Source organism: Cupressus sempervirens, chromosome 6 (assembly GCF_028749045.1).
Source record: "Cupressus sempervirens isolate cs-2001-9-10 chromosome 6, ASM2874904v1, whole genome shotgun sequence".
Lineage (NCBI taxonomy): Eukaryota > Viridiplantae > Streptophyta > Pinopsida > Cupressales > Cupressaceae > Cupressus > Cupressus sempervirens.
In genome coordinates, this window is record NC_143123.1 from 324069664 (window position 1) to 324084686 (window position 15023).

Genomic DNA, 15023 nt, shown 5'->3' on the forward strand with positions numbered 1-15023 from the left:
AATAACATGTAAATGAATCATATATATACTGCGGTTTCATTGCTTTGGCGCTAAGATTCTGCATCCATGTATGGTATGCTCTTAGTTGACACATAACGGTATTCTCCATTATACTTGTCAATGACAGAATAGAGTAATGCCTTGTTCTCCGTACTTAACCATATAGGTTTAAGTCATAGGTAAGGCTATTTTTTTTTATAAATATGTAATTAACCCACCCAATACATTTTAATGTTATCACTGAATTATTTAACAGAATCGGATGAACTAGATTCAGCCACCCCAATATACGTTCATCACAGCTATTCTTAAAAAATATACATCAAACAGATATTCTAAGAATGTTCATGCAATAGACATAAATTAGTATTCAACATGATACTACATCCTTTAATCTATTAGACCACATCTTAATTTTCTTATTCCAAAGATAAATTTAGACTACTACCACAACAGAAATAAATAATATAATAATAAGAACTTGTAAATACAATTAAACTGACACATTAATTTAACGATATTTACTATTCTTAGTATTATACTATTTACCCCTGCTGCCTCATAAATCTACATTTAACCTATGAAATAAAAAAAAAGAATTATCAATGTTCAGCTGGTACTTTTACTTTGAAGATGAATTTTCATCAACATATATCAAAATTGAAACTAATTTTGAAATTAACTTTCCATTTTAATAGCAATCAAAGAATAGATCTGATACCCTTTAAAATAGAGTATGACTATTAAGTAAAAAGAACTCTATTTCATTTTAAACATGATAACTGTATTGGTTTGCTTCAAAATACCATGTTAACACCACAGATAGATTCTTCATGATCAAATACAATCAATATTTCAACAGAGAACAACAATAATTTTTTTCATTTAAGTTAACTATACAACTATATCTCTGTAATATCAGTTCTAACAGAAATATATACATTTCCTTATTAAAAATTATTCTTTGATTATGCTACAACAACATTATACAACATAACGAATCATTTAACAATGACCATTCACATAGAAACCATGACTTCAAAAATTCTTACAAACTAATTGCCACAATGTCAATGACAATTTTCTACTGTTGACTATTAACATAATTAAATGTTCATGTAATGAAATTGATACAACATTGATTTCTATCCCATAAGATTAACTGTAAATCCTCATAATAGCTGACAGCCTAAGTAATAACCAAGCCCAGTTTGTGAAACAAGATCTACTGACAACTTGCTCAAGGGTAACCAAATCGACACCACAATCTACCCTAATATAAAAGATGATATGCAACTAGGTTGAGTTAAGGACTCCAATCCAAAGTTTGTGAATATGAATCATGTATTGTCAGAGTTCTAACACAAAACCCATCAAAAAACTAACAACCATATACTTAGAAATATTTTCATACAGAATTTGACTTATAAGCCACAACCAAAACATTAACTCCCAAGGCTAAATATTATGTAAAACCCAAAATACTAAAAACATGCTCAATGTAATCTATATTCTTAAATCAAGCACCACAATCTACAACATATTCTAAAACATCCACCAACACCCAAAATTTAACAAAATCACCCAACAAAACTACAAGTCCACTTCCGAGCATGAAAATTGACAAAGCCCAACATCCCATGTCGAGCTCTGCCCACTTCTAGACTCAAGAGTCGAAGTGCAACAGTATTTATACATCTATTAACAATTTTATTCATGCCTAGGAAAATAATAACAGTAAGAAAGAGTAGGGATAGAGAATGCCCCTACGTGTGATACATGAAAAGGAGAATGCTCTACACAAGCTCTTCTCTACAGCTTGAAATTGAAGCTCCAAGTGCACAACTGCAAACCACACTTCCCAAATGAACACCAACCAACAAGCTCACACCTGAGATAAATAATTATAGTACTACAGATAATGATGACACTTGTTGTAAACAAAATGACCTTGTTCCCACCCATAAGACAAAATCTTTCTCCAACCAAAACCTTGCATCTTGTGGATGATTCAGAAACTAAACATAAGTGTATAACAAAATAGAGGAAAAAGGCCAAATTCTCTGATCATATTTCACATAATAACCCTTTCCAAACAGAACTGGCTGACCTGGTCTTTCATTTCCATAAAGACCATATTAAAATGCAATGAATGAACCTGCAGTTCACATAAAATCATGCATACGACTATCTCATAGCCACCGCCATAAGTTTGGCTTTAAAAACTTCAACAATAAAACTCATTCAAAGCATCAAGTTCCAATTAGGGTTTTAGGTTAGTACCCTTAGATATTTTGAAAATATGATATGCTATGCACAATGCTAGTAACCACATCGGGTTTTAAACCCCAACTTAATTAATAACATAGTAACAATAAATATAAAATTTTTTAGATATGGATGAAACCTCAAAATATGAAACTATATATATATATATAATTTCTATAAGAAAACATTGTAACATTTAACATATTAACAATTTATTACAACATAAACTTAATATGCCACACACATATATATAAATATGACAACAAAAGAAAGAGTATTAGGGAAATACTTATGATCAATGAATGTCCACTAAACAGTGAATTATCCTAATACTGATGCACTAAAAGAAAACATGATAAACATACATTATGTTGACGTACCATAGAATAAGAAAATGATAACCATAAGGTCTGAACTACATTTTAAAGTTTTCTCTGAATTGTTTTCCAATCATAATCTTCCTAAAAACAATATGCAATAATAACTTTAAAACTATAAATCTCATGAGTTTATTAGATTCATATAAGTCTTTATCAAAATTAAAATTGAAAATTTTTTCAAACAGAAACATAATCATTTGAAAAGAAGTTATAGTCACAAAGTCTAAAATGCAGTAAAACTAAAATAATGGTTAGGCATGACACCCTCCCCCACTAGGCTTTGACTTTCTCTTGGAAGTTAGAAAAAAAATGCGGATGAGTTGCTCTCATCAATACAGTGTCCTCCTAGGTAGCTGATGAATCATCATTGGGATCCCAAAGGACTTTTACTTGCCTTATATCTCTTCCTCTTAGACTCATAGTTCTGCTTTGCATGATCTGCACTGGTTCCAGCATGACTTGACCATCCATAATCTACAAATTTTTCTAGTTTAGCACATGAGAAATATCAAGAATATACTTACGCAATACAAAAACATGAAAAACATTATGAATGCGTGAAAGACTCGATGGCAAGGAAAGTTTGTAGGCAACAGGTCATACGTTCCAAAATTTCAAATGGACCAACAAATCGTGGTGCTAACTTGGACCCCTTTCCATAACAAATCAGACTCTTACAAAGCCTAACTCGAAGAAACACTTTATCACCAACCAAGAATTGATGGTCGATTCTATGCTTATCAGCATATTTCTTCTACCTATCCTGAGTAGTAATTAGATGCTCTCTGATCCTCTTAACCTGCTGCTCCAAATCTAACAACATATCTGGACCTAAAAGAGTACTATAATCCAAATATCCCAACTGAGAGGCATCCTACAGGGTCTTCCATACAATGCTTGAAATGGTGCCATACCTATGGAACTGTGATATCCATTGTTATACGCAAACTCAACCAAGTGTAGATACTCCTCCCATTTATTCTGTCTATCCATTACGTACATCCTAAGCATGTCTTCCAAAATCTAGTTGACACGTTCAGTTTGTTCGTTTGTCTCAGGTTGATAGGCTGAACTGAAATTCAGCTGAGTACCTAACTCTCATTGGAAGAATTTCTAAAGAGATGAAGTAAACACTGGATCCCTGTCAAAAATAATCTTTTTAGGAATTCTATGTAACTTAACTATCTGTTCCATATATGTCTTGGCAACTGTAGCTGCATTATAGGATGATCTAATTGGAATAAAATGAGCAACCTTAGAAAATCGGTCCACAACCACCATAATAGCATCATGCCTTCGAGCTGTCATAGGCAATCCAGTAATAAAATCTATCAAAATGGTGTCCCATTTCCATTCTGGAATATTATGTGGCTGCAATAAACCTGCAGGGTGCTGATGTTCAGCCTTTGCCCGCTGACATTCCAAACAATGAGCCACAAAATCTGCTATGTCTCTCTCCATTCTAGGCCAATAATAATGCTTCTTAACACTTGGATGCACTGAATATGGTGCTTTGTGGGCCTCTACCATTACCAAAACTATCAAATCTCTGAACTTCAGAACGTACACACTCCCTCTATATAGCAACAAACCTTCAAGATTCACTGAATAACCCTCAAAACATCCTTCCAATACACTACCACTGACAATAACTGCCTTAACATCCTGAAACCAATGATCTATGGAAAGATTCTATAAGATCCTATCCTTAAGATCCACAGTTAAGATCAAAGAAGATAGTTCATGTCACCTTCTGTTAAGAGCATCAGCAACCATGTTCTCCTTCCCTTGCACATAATTTAATCTCAAAGTCATATTCACACAGGAATTTCATCCATCTTCGATGTCTACCGTTGAGGTCTAGTTACATGAAAAGATACTAAAGACTTTGATGATCAGAATGTAACTCAAAACGTTGACCCAGAAGAAAATGCTGCCACTTGGTCAAAGCATGCATAATCGCAGCAAGTTCGAGATCATGAGTAGGGTAATTCACCTCATGTCCCTTAAGCTTTCTGGACTCATAAGCTATAACATGTCCATCTTGCATCAACACTGCCCCTATTCCATTGAATGATGCATTAGTGCAAACCATGAACTCCTTAGCTGAATCAGGGACCACTAGAACTTGTGCGCTGGACAAACATTCCTTCAATTTTTGAAATGCTGCCTCACACTCAACTGTCCACACAAATTTATTCCCTTTTCTCTAAAGAGATGTGATAGGATGCACTATTCTGGAGAAATTTAATACAAATCTATAGTAATAGCTTGCTAAGCCCATGAAACTTCGAACCTTGGACACATTCGTAGGTGCTGGCCAATCAATAATAGCCTAAATTTTGGATGGATCTACATAAATTCCATCTTCTGAAATGATATGTCCTAAGTGGGAAATCTCTAATTTGAAGAATTCACACTTCTCAGGATTGGTATACAATCTGTTCCTATGAAGGCATTCCAAAACCTGCTCTAAATGTTGCTCATGCTCCTCAACAGAGTTAGAATATACCAAAATATCATCCAGAAATACCACTACGAACTTATCTAGGTAAGTCCTAAATACACCATTCATTAAGCTCATGAATACAGAAGGTGCATTAGTTAACCCAAAAGGTACCACTATGAACTCATAGTGTTCATACCTGGTGCGAAGAGCTGTCTTATGGATATCAGCTTCCTAGATTCTAAGTTGATGATACCCAAATTTTAGATCAATCTTAAAAAAGATTCGGGCACCCTTGACTTGGTCAAAAAAGTCATCAATTCTAGGCAAATGATACCTATTCTTAATTGTGACCTTTTTTAACTGCCTATAATTGATACAAAGTCTTAAGGAACCATCTTTCTTCTTAACAAAGATCACTGGAGAACCTTAAGGAAAAACACTAGGACGAATCAAACCTTTTTCCAAAAGTTCCTCCAACTGAAATTTAAGTTCAACCAGCTCTTGAGTTGTCATTCTATAAGGAGTCTTGGAAATTGGTTCTATTCCTGGCACTAAATCGATCCGAAAATCAATTTCTCTTTTCGGAGGTATCCCAGGAATCTCCTCAACAAAAACATCTAAATTTTTTTGCAAAACTGGATGATTGAGAGAAGGACTCTTAACTACAGAATCTTCTAAGTTGTTTACCAAAATGGCAAACAAACTGCAGCCTTTCCGAGCACACCTTGCCAATTGCTTGGCAGAAATTGTCCATAAAGAGATAGGTCTCCTAATTCCTATGATAACTCTGGCTGATCTAGAATCATCAATGCAACTAATTGACTTATCTTTGCAATCCAAAATAGCTTGATGCTATTCTAACCAATCCATACGCAAAACTATATCATATGATCCTAAAGGTATAACCGTAAGGTTCACTGAAGTTGAGAAAGATTTCATACAAATCTTATAGTCAAGAGCAATAATATCAATGTTTACCTTAGACCCTGACACTAACTCCACTTGCCATCTATTCCTTGCCTTAACCATAGGTATACCACAATGTGCAACTAAAGTAGAGGAAATGAATGAGTCTGTAGCTCTTGAGTCAAATAAGATAGAAACTTTCATACCTTGAGTATTACCTTGAGCTTCTATAACCGAGTTCTAGTGTTTGGCCTGCTTCTGATCCAAAGTTGCAAAGATATGGTGGTTCCTGGCAGAATCACCAACTGTCACTTCAGACCTAGCTGGCTTAGGTCCAACCTTTGGCTTATCCCAATTAGGACACTGAGACTGATAATGACCTATCTATTCGAAATGGAAACACTCAATAGATTTCCTGAATCCCACATTCTGACCAGAAGGATTAGGAAATGGCTTGCTAATCTGCACACTCTGAGGTGGTTCAGATGGTTTAGACTGTTCTATAACCTTGGAATTCTTATAAAACTTCCTCTTCTTGAATTTCCCACCTGAAAATCATGATTTCTCACTACTTTGCAGAGGCTTCTGATTCTTACTGACATTAGGAGTAGGTGGATTCATACTAGTCTTGCAAGAATCCCCATGATAACTAGACTTCATCTCAATCAGCTTTGCTTGCTCTGACGCTTCCTGCATAGTTAGAGGTTGGAAAGTCCTCACTTCCTCCCCAATCTTAGGTGTAAGCTCTTTGATAAAATGCTAAATCATGGCCTTATCATTTTCAGCCCACCTAGAAAACTTATTAAGCTCGAAGAACCTATGTTCATAAGCTTCCACTATAGAGCCAGACTGCATAATTTGAAAGAACTCCTCAGCACGGGCCTAACGCCAATACTGAGACATGAATCTCTCCTTGAAGTGCTCAACAAAGAGCTCCCAAGTAACTATAGAGATATCAATGCCAAGCTTCTCCAACTCCTATTCCCACCACAATCGACCGAATCCTCTCAAATGCATCACCATCCATCTTACCTTCACGTTACTCATGTAATGGTCTAAGACAAAACATCGCTCAATATTCAGCAGCCAAGCTTCTACCACTATACCTTGTTTTGTATCATAAAATAATGGCCCTTTCATCTTGGACAAATCCTTGAGCCGAGCTCTTGCCACTGGATCTTCCTCAACAAGAAGGTTAATACCCTACACAAGAGGTCTCCTTCCATCTGCTCCCCCACTAGGAATTTGGTTATTAGCCTCGATATTATCAAGATGTTCTAGAATCCTCTGAAGTACCATAGCTTGGTCACCCTGGTTATCCTAGTTGTTTCCAACCCCAGCATTTTGATCTATCTGATCATTTCTAGCATCATTCTGGTACCTAGGTCCTCCACCACGGCCCCTGCCCCTGCCCCTGCCTCTACCTCTGCCAGCAAGGTTATCCTTAGGAATTCCACATCCACGAGTTCTTCTAGTGATGGGAGGCATGATAGCAACCTAAAAAAACAAAAAAATAACCCAAAAAGTCCTGGTTACTCTAACCTAGGCTCTGATACCAAATGTAATGCCACACTAAGCAAAATTGAAAGAAAAACAAACAATGAACAAATACCATAAACATCACTTTTTAAAATTTTTTAATTTAAAACATCTTAATACCAGTACAAGTACACAGATTTAAACATTCTCAATCTGAAACCCTCAAAAAGAAATATAATATCATCCATATATGTTCCCACAATGATTCAATTACAAATCGAGTTCAGTACAAAGATATAGTACATCATCTCTAAACATCTATGTCTAACATAAGAAACCTAAATGCTGGTACTAAAGTAATTGCAACAGTCATCTTTGGTTACTTGCTAAACATTCTCGAAGCACCTGGAAACAAAAAAGAATGCAACACAAAACAACAAGGGGCTCAGTACACATTGAGTTAAAAAGTGTAATCCACCTGCAAATATGTTAGATTAAACATATACATAACCACAATGCAGATAACAGAATTACTTCATCATAGTGCAGTTTCATATTTAACATGAAAGGAATAAACACTTACTCATTATTGCAAAATTAAACTTGCACTAAGAATAACACATAAATGAATCATATATATACTGAGGTGTCATCATTATGGTGCTAAGATTTTGCATCCATGTATGGTATGCTCTTAGTTGACACATAACGGTATTCTCTATTATACTTGTCAATGACAGAATAGAGTAATGCCTTGTTCTCTGTACTTAACCATATAGGTTTAAGTCATAGCTAAGGCTAATTATTATTTTTAATATGTAATTAACCCACCCAATACATTTTAATGTTATCACTAAATTATTTAACTAAATCGGATGAACCAGATTCAGCCACCCCGATATACGTTCATCATAGCTATTCTTAAAAATATACATCAAACAGATATTCTAAGAATGTTCATGCAACATACATAAATCAGTATTCAACATGATACTACATCCTTTAATCTATTAGACCACATCTTAATTTTCTTATTCCAAAGATAAATTTAGACTACTAAAACAACAGAAATAAATAATATAATAATAAGAACATGTAAATGCAATTAAACTGACACATTAATTTAACGATATTTACTATTCTTAGTATTATACTATTTACCCCTGCTGCCTCATAAATCTACATTTAACCTATGAAACAACAAAATAGAATTATCAATGTTCAGCTAGTACTTTTACTTTGAAGATGAATTTTCATCAACATATATCAAAACTGAAACTAATTTTGAAATTATCTTTCCATTTTCATAGTAATCAAAGAACATATCTGATACCCTTTAAAATAGAGTATGACTATTAAGTAAAAAGAACTCTATTTCATTTTAAACATGATAACTGTATTGGTTTGCTTCAAAATACCATGTTAACACCACAGACAGATTCTTCATGATCAAATACAATCAATATTTCAATAGAGAACAACAATAATTTATTTCATTTAACTATACAACAATATCTCTATAATATCAGTTCTAACAGAAATATATACATTTCCTTATTAAAAATTATTCTTTGATTATGCTACAACAACATTATACAACATAACGAATCATTTAATAATGACCGTTCACACAGAAACCATGACTTCAAAAATTCTTACAAACTAATTGCCACATTGTCAATGACAATTTTCTACTGTTGACTATTAACATAATTAAATGTTCATGTAATGAAATTGATACAACATTGATTTCTATCCCATAAGATTAACTGCAAATCCCTAGAACAGCTGACAGCCTAAGTAATAACCGAGCCCAATTTGTGAAACAAGATCTACTGACAACTTGCTCAAGGGTAACCAAATTGACACCACAGTCTACCCTAATATAAAAGATGGTATGCAACTAGGTTGACTTAAGGACTCCAATCCAAAGTTGTGAATATGAATCATGTATTTTCAGAGTTCTAACACAAAACCCATCAACAAACTAACAATCATATACTCAGAAATATTTTCATACAGAGTTTGACTTATAAGCCACAACCAAAACATTAACTCCCAAGGCTAAATATTATGTAAAACCCAAAATACTAACAACATGCTCAATGTAATCTATATTCTTAAATCAAGCACCACACTCTACAACATATTCTAAAACATCCACCAACAACCAGAATTTAACAAAATCACCCAACAAAACTACAAGTCCACTTTCGAGCATGAAAATTGACAAAGCCCAACATCCCATGTCGATCTCTACCCACTTCCAGACTCGAGAGTCGAAGTGCAACAGTATTTATACATCTATTAACAATTTTATTCATGCCCAAGAAAATAATAACAGTAAGAAAGAGTAGGGATAGAGAATGCCACTACGTGTGATACACGAAAATGAGAATGCTCTACACAAGCTCTGCTCTACAGCTCGAAATTGAAGCTCCAAGCGCACAAATTCAAACCACACTTCCCAAATGAACACCAACCAACAAGCTTGCACCTGAGATAAAGAATTATAGCAGTAAAGATAATGATAACACTTGCTGTAAACAAAATGACCTTGTTCCTGCCCATAAGACAAAATCTTTCTCCAACCATAACCCTGCATCTTGTGGATGATTCAGAAACTAAACACAAGTGTATAACAAAACAAAGAAAAAAGGCCAAATTCTCTAATCATATTTTGCATAATAACCCTTTCCAAATAGAACTGGCTGACCTTGTCCTTCATTACCATAAAGACCATATTAAAATGCAATGAATGAACCTGCAGTTCACATAAAATCATGCATACGGCTATCTTATAGCCACCGCCATAAGTTTGGCTTTAAAAACTTCAACAATAAAACTCATTCAAAGCATTGAGTTCCAATTAGGGTTTTAGGTTAGTACCCTTAGATATTTTGAAAATATGATATGCTATGCACAATGCTAGTAACCACAATGGGTTTTAAACCCCAACTTAATTAATAACATAGTAACAATAAATATACAAATTTTTATATATGGATGAAACCTCAAAATATGAAACTATATATATATATATATATATATATATAATTTCTATAAGTGAACATTGTAACATTTAACATATTAACAATTTATTACAACATAAACTTAATATGCCACACACATATATATAAATATGACAAGAAAAGAAAGAGTATTAGGGAAATACTTATGATCAATGAATGTCCACTAAACAATGAATTATCCTAATACTGATGCACTAAAAGAAAACATGAAAAACATATATTATGCGGACATACCATAGAATAAGAAAACAATAACCATAAGGTCTGAACTACATTTTAAAGTTTTCTCTGAATTGTTTTCCAATCATAATCTTCCCGAAAACAATATACAACAATAACTTTAAAACTAGAAATCTCATGAGTTTATCAGATTCATATAAGTCTATCAAAATTGAAATTGAAAATTTTTTGAAACAGAAACATAATCATCCAAAAAGAACTTATAGTCACAAAGTCTAAAATGCAGTAAAACTAAAATAATGGTCAGTCATGACAGAGGGTACTATAATCACCAAAAAATGATCCTTGAAAAACTAGTGGAGATGTCCCCTATTTTTCATGCAAGGGCCACAAAATGATAGATTCTTGCAGGAAGATTTTTAGTATACCGCATGAGGAAGCATCTTTTGCATGAGGATGTGCACCAACTGGCATGAGAAGGTACTTCACCAAATAGCCAAGAAACCCAAAATTGGTGTTGAGTTTCATGCAAGAAAGTGCCAAAGGCCATGTGAGGAATCCCAACACACCATGTGAGATATTGTCTCCTTCCATGAGAAAGTATGATTTTGTGCAAGATCCCAAGATAGAAAGCCAAAAAACAAGAAGGTAAAAATCTAAGGAATAAAGTTCTTCCACACTGAGGAGTACTAGATCCACAATTGAGGCAAAGAAACTTGAATAAAATAACTAAAACATAAAACTACATCTAACCATCTAATATAGCGGTGAAGAGAAATAACTGAAAGCAACATTGTAGTGTATAAAAGAAACATCACAATGTATAGAAATAACATCACAATAACTAAATAGAAGAACTATGTGGTTCCTCCCAACTAATAATAGCATCATAAGAGCATCATGGGTTCTAGCCATCCCTTGTGTGTAACATCCCAAACTACCAACTAGATCATTCAAGCTATCTTATTAGGACATAACTACTAAAACATGCTATAACACATGAATAAGGAAATCTATAATGCTAGAAGTCAAGCATAAGATAATCCAATAAATCAACCACATCATCTATCATATGCTAAACATCATATGAATAGGAATTATAACATGCTAAGCTAATAAGAAATAGATACACCAATGAAGCAATTCTCATCACCTAATCATATGCTAAACATCATAACATAGGAATGCATCAAATAAACTAGAATCATCTAAACATGATATCCAAGCATTCAAATGAAAACATAAATCAAAAGAAAGTATACTCTAAAACTTGAAGTATCAAGTGAAAACATCCATCAACAGTTGCACTAGTATAATATACTGTTTCTACACATCAGTTCTCAATAGTGGTATAGGTAGCTATGCCTCCTAACCACTTAGAACCCATAGGTCCACACCTATCATGCTAATGGAGATAATGATCTAACCACAAACACACATAAAGAAAAATTTCCATGGCTAACACTCACGCCAGATAGTATGATGATTGAAACCAAGAACATATACAATGCAAGAACAATAGGTCCTAGTCAGACACTCTATGGGTCAACTATGTAGGGATTGTTGCAAATTTGGTAACTTAGAATCACCCAAGATATAGCACAAGGAAAACCATTCCTCTTGGTACACCCTCAAGAGCCTAATGTGCTATACTAAATAACCATTCCTCTTGGTACCTCCCTTAGGAGGTTGACCATAATTTCTTATCTTATATAATCTTCTATCAATTAATTAAGTTATCACTTATTAGAACTCCTCAATGCCAACCTGAGCTAGGACACCATGGTTGTGTTAGAAACCCTTCCACTGACCTTACCCTACATACCCATACTCATCACATAATGAGTGCCTATAGGCATGCATATTCCCAACCCAACCCCAAATGAACACAACTCCACTGAAATACAAATGGGAGATCGAGCCTCACAAGTCACTCGACAAACGCACATGCACATGTTTGTGTGTGGCATGCCACCATCACGAAGATCACACATAAGGGCTAGATCAGAACATAAGGAAAAATCACACTCAACCAAATACAAGCTCAGGACTATAAAATCTATACAAATCCCAATGAATAATAAAACCATACATTATGAACTCACTAAACTAGCCTCAATCTGAGAGGATGGATTCTACATGAATCCCAATGATGCAACAATACCAAACATCGTGGACTTCTCAACTAGCCTCAATCTGGGAGTATGGATTCTACATGAATCCTAGTGTCTATGAAGTAATAACAAGGGTCCAAAAGAAACAATAGCAGTAGGTATAAAATCACTCAACCAAACACACAGTCAGGAGTACAATTGCAACATACATCCCAATTAGAATATAAAAGTGTAACAATAGTCTGATTGACATCTTATGGATAATCTAAGTCCATAACCAACATCATTGCAAGAAAACCTAAGAAAACTAGGTGGCACACAAACTGAGGTGAAAAATCTCAAAAACTAGAAAAGTTTGAAATTAAAACTCAGTTAGTCTTAGGGTACAGAAGCTAGAAAAATTTGATAAAATCTAGGTTTGGAGTCCGTATACAAAAATGACCAGCATAACGGTGCAAAACTCCAAACCCTCATCTCGTGAAATGGGGAAATGATCATGCCTTCTCAACTAGGTAGAACTAGCATATAGAAATGAAGGGGAACACTAGTTCTTACCCTCCTAACAAATGGTTAGCAAAAATAGAAGTGAAAACAAAGCTGAAATAATAAAATGGGAGAGCCCTATCTCATAGCCAAAAGGGAAAAATGAGAATCTGAACCATAAAATAAAAATCCCATAGAAGTAGCCAAAAATCACAGTAATCCAAGGTCTCCCCAAACTAATGCAATGAGCCAGATCTCGTGATGATCTCATGCTCGTAGCTTCCACAATGAACAAAATAGTAAATCCTCATGAAGAGGATTTTGGGTTTTACTCTCAAAACTTTCTAATTCAAAAGTGAGAAGTGAGGAATTAAATTCCTTTTTGGATACTTATTCACTTTTTGAGTGAATAATCAATTAGGGGAAATAACTAGCCAACCTAGTTAAACCATAAAACAACCCAAAAAAAAACTATTCCTAGATTTAGGAATTCATCTATGGAAAACCTGTTAGAAATTAAATTCAATTAAATTAAAAGCTCAAATACCCAAAAACATAGAAATTTCCTTAACAAATTTTGCAATGATGTGAACCTTTAAATGCATAGACACATGCACAGGTCTAATCACATAATGCAAAAGAGTTCAAATTTAATAACCATCAAAAGGATTAATTAAATAATTAAAATAAGGATATGTCAATCATACATGGATGACATTGGTACAATATGAATTGTTGAATCACTAACTACATATGCCACTACAAGGGATATAAATCCTACACACTAAAACAATTGATCAAGTGCAATTGCATATAATAACATAGCTGAAGTAATAAATGCATTAAATCACCTAATTTAACCATTTATTCAATTATACTAAAATAATCCATTTAAATCACTCATGTTCACATCTATTATAATGAAGCAAGAATGAAGTAAATGACCATAGCAATAAATTCATCACATAACATAATCAAAGATATGTCCAAAAACTAGATAACTAGATATCATCATAAAACATACTGTCATCTCAAAATGGCATCATCATGCAATACGATCAATTGAACATCATAGTTGTCTAACATCTATGATATTGAAATAGTCATCTCAAATGTAAAATATAACATGAGTAACAAGTATTGCTCAGATCAAAATATAATAAGGTAAATATCCACAACACATAACCAATGAATCCAACATGTGCAATCAATTTCTAATTATTTAAGTGTAAACAAAGAAACTAACACAATATCATAAATCCAATCACCTCAAGGGTGTAGAAAACTCATGGTTCCAATCATGATCCCTTCTCAAGGAGAGATCAACAAGGTTACACCCATCAAGATCACCTATGAAAGTCAAATGGGAGAGGCACTACATCATCCTCCCCAAAGACTAGTCTTTCTCATGGAAGCCTATAATCCAAGAATAGAAACCAAACACACCAAGTCCAAAATCAAAACTAAGCCGTAGGAATGACTCAAAAAAGATTTCACAAGTCAAACCAAAATCACTCTAACATTCTCAAACCATCAATTTAACCCCCATATAGGTCAACTGCAAGAGAATAGGTGTAACACTAACATAAGGTCCTCCAACAAGGAACTTCCTATGCACTAGGAAGACCCATCTAGCCATAAATTCAACAATACAAGGTAAGGAAAAAAATCACTCTACCTTGCCAATATGTTCCCAACTAAAAAGCACCTACCATGTGACCACAAAAAAAGG

At 34.1% G+C, this 15023-nt stretch overlaps 1 pseudogene; it reads right to left on the bottom strand.

The window, feature by feature from the left end:
- LOC149552482 (uncharacterized) overlaps window positions 1–7491 on the bottom strand; it is a 98219-nt pseudogene extending 90728 nt beyond the window's left edge.
- Window positions 7492–15023: the final 7532 nt, after the last annotated feature.